Below are 3328 nucleotides of genomic sequence, written 5' to 3'. Positions count from 1 at the left end.
TATTCAAGCAGAGCCGGAGAGAGAGACTGGGAGAGAGTTCTTCTCCCAAGAGCCTGAGACTGGGAGAGAGTTCTTCTCCCAAGAGCCTGAGACTGTTGTGTTACCAGACTTGGAGTGTTGCTCTTGTTGGTGTATGTGAAGCTTAAATGTGTTGTTACGGCTGTAGTGGCAGCTTTGATGTGTTAAGCTTAAACCGAGGTCAACTTAAATGTCTTGTGGCTGTAGTGTACAGCTTTGAATTGCTTGGCCATTGTTGAGTGTTGGAGCAGTAGGGAGTGGGTGCCATTTTTCTTTTCTCCTGGTTTTTTTGTTGTTGTTTTTTTTTGTGTTAGTTAGGAAGTAAGGTAAGAGTTGTGTTGTTTATTGTTGTAGGTTAATTAGGTTGTCCTTCTACCGGCTAGTGATCTTTTGTTTGTTTGGGCTTTTACCTGCTCCTGAAGAACACGCTTCATTTCTTTTTCTTTTGGAGCTGTTTGTTTAGGATTCTTTTTGCACTGTATTTATCACTTATTGTAAATAAATGTATTGGAAATCTTACTTTGTGTATTGTGTGCTGGGACTCAGTATAGGTTGACTTTTCTTTGTCGCTGTTCATTTTTTGCTTTAAAGTGACTTTCCCTTTTGCCCCTAGAACATGAATTGGGAACATAACACTGGTAACAGTGGGTATTGTGTAATTATTCTTCTAGAATGTAGTCTTTTCTCTCTCTCTGTTTTGCATGCGTGGTCATAATCATTATTGTTGTTGTTGTTGTTGTTATTATTCTATATATATATATTTTTTGCCTCTGTCACAGTGTATTCAGTGTATACTGTTCATAGGCAACACCAATAGGTGTCATGTCACACAAAATAAACATATGACCACTGTTGTACAGTATCCATTACTTGGACTATTTAAATGTAGTATTAAAAAAAAGGCAAAAAGATCGTCGCGCTGCAGTGGGAGTATGCCCAGCCAGATCTGCCTGCCAGTCTAGCGATCAATGGGTGAGCTCCTGCCTGTCCGCATTCAACGACAATAGTAAAGGGCGCTCGGCAGCTATTTATACCACAGAGAGGAGCTGTCTTTCACTTCGACGGTAACTAAAAAAAAATTCAAGCTGCGATTTTTTACGATGGAGATCCTCGCGCGATCGAGTGTAGATTGTGTTGAACACGATAAGAACAAAAAATTCTGCGTTTATTCCTTAAAACAGTCGGCATTTCCCACATTGCTTCTGCTTTGCAGCTGCTATTGGCGCACGTCACTGTTATTAAGCGCCTCCTATTGGCGTAGGTAATGTTTACCTCACGATGATCAAGTATGTAAGGCGAACGGAACGAAACAGTCAAATTAACAATAAATTAACATGGTGAGTAACATTTTATGAACAATATTGTCAATATTGTTTGTTTTCCCTCTATTTTGCTGACTAGAATTTCAAAATAAAGCCCTACCAGAGTCTCAATGCAACAACAGAAAGCGATTGAACCCTGAATTTTGTGAACAGTTACATAATCCTATATAATTATAAATTCAATTGTTATAAGACTTTACAATATTACTGTTTGTTGTTGTATTTTTTTTCAAAACTTGAAACTTGTGTGTGTGTGTGTGTGTGTGTGTGTGTGTGTGTGTCAGTTGGATTTTTTAATGTTTTTGAAATAAGTCTCATGCGCTCCCCCAGCCTGCATTTATTTGATTAAAATATAGTAGCCTAGGCTATAAACTACAGTATTGTGATCTATTATTTTTATATTTTATAATATATTATAATTGTAACGATCTCATAGCTTTATTTATGCAATTGTAAATACAGTGGAAAATAAATGAATGCCAGATCTGATGCCGCTTTCTGTGTATGCACTGGAAAGATGGATTTTCCTTTAATGATTTAATTTGACTGGTGTTGCGTCCCAGGGCGTATGCATTTGTGTTTTATAATGTGTAAGTGTCACTCATTGATTTATTGAGTGTGTGTGCTGCCAATGGACCCAACGGCCTGCTGGGAGTTGTAGTTTTGTTGTATGTTTTGTCCAATTTCCTGTGCTCCTCCCCTGTCCTCATCTAGGTGATGGGACCTACCAGCTGTTCCTCATCAATGGCAAGAGGATCCAGTATTCAAGCAGAGCCGGAGAGAGAGACTGGGAGAGAGTTCTTCTCCCAAGAGCCTGAGACTGGGAGAGAGTTCTTCTCCCAAGAGCCTGAGACTGTTGTGTTACCAGACTTGGAGTGTTGCTCTTGTTGGTGTATGTGAAGCTTAAATGTGTTGTTACGGCTGTAGTGGCAGCTTTGATGTGTTAAGCTTAAACCGAGGTCAACTTAAATGTCTTGTGGCTGTAGTGTACAGCTTTGAATTGCTTGGCCATTGTTGAGTGTTGGAGCAGTAGGGAGTGGGTGCCATTTTTCTTTTCTCCTGGTTTTTTTGTTGTTGTTTTTTTTTGTGTTAGTTAGGAAGTAAGGTAAGAGTTGTGTTGTTTATTGTTGTAGGTTAATTAGGTTGTCCTTCTACCGGCTAGTGATCTTTTGTTTGTTTGGGCTTTTACCTGCTCCTGAAGAACACGCTTCATTTCTTTTTCTTTTGGAGCTGTTTGTTTAGGATTCTTTTTGCACTGTATTTATCACTTATTGTAAATAAATGTATTGGAAATCTTACTTTGTGTATTGTGTGCTGGGACTCAGTATAGGTTGACTTTTCTTTGTCGCTGTTCATTTTTTGCTTTAAAGTGACTTTCCCTTTTGCCCCTAGAACATGAATTGGGAACATAACACTGGTAACAGTGGGTATTGTGTAATTATTCTTCTAGAATGTAGTCTTTTCTCTCTCTCTGTTTTGCATGCGTGGTCATAATCATTATTGTTGTTGTTGTTGTTGTTATTATTCTATATATATATATTTTTTGCCTCTGTCACAGTGTATTCAGTGTATACTGTTCATAGGCAACACCAATAGGTGTCATGTCACACAAAATAAACATATGACCACTGTTGTACAGTATCCATTACTTGGACTATTTAAATGTAGTATTAAAAAAAAGGCAAAAAGATCGTCGCGCTGCAGTGGGAGTATGCCCAGCCAGATCTGCCTGCCAGTCTAGCGATCAATGGGTGAGCTCCTGCCTGTCCGCATTCAACGACAATAGTAAAGGGCGCTCGGCAGCTATTTATACCACAGAGAGGAGCTGTCTTTCACTTCGACGGTAACTAAAAAAAAATTCAAGCTGCGATTTTTTACGATGGAGATCCTCGCGCGATCGAGTGTAGATTGTGTTGAACACGATAAGAACAAAAAATTCTGCGTTTATTCCTTAAAACAGTCGGCATTTCCCACATTGCTTCTGCTTT

This window comes from Leuciscus leuciscus, assembly GCF_965113295.1.
Source record: "Leuciscus leuciscus genome assembly, contig: HAP1_SCAFFOLD_375, whole genome shotgun sequence".
Lineage (NCBI taxonomy): Eukaryota > Metazoa > Chordata > Actinopteri > Cypriniformes > Leuciscidae > Leuciscus > Leuciscus leuciscus.
Note: the sequence above shows the minus strand (reverse complement) of the source record.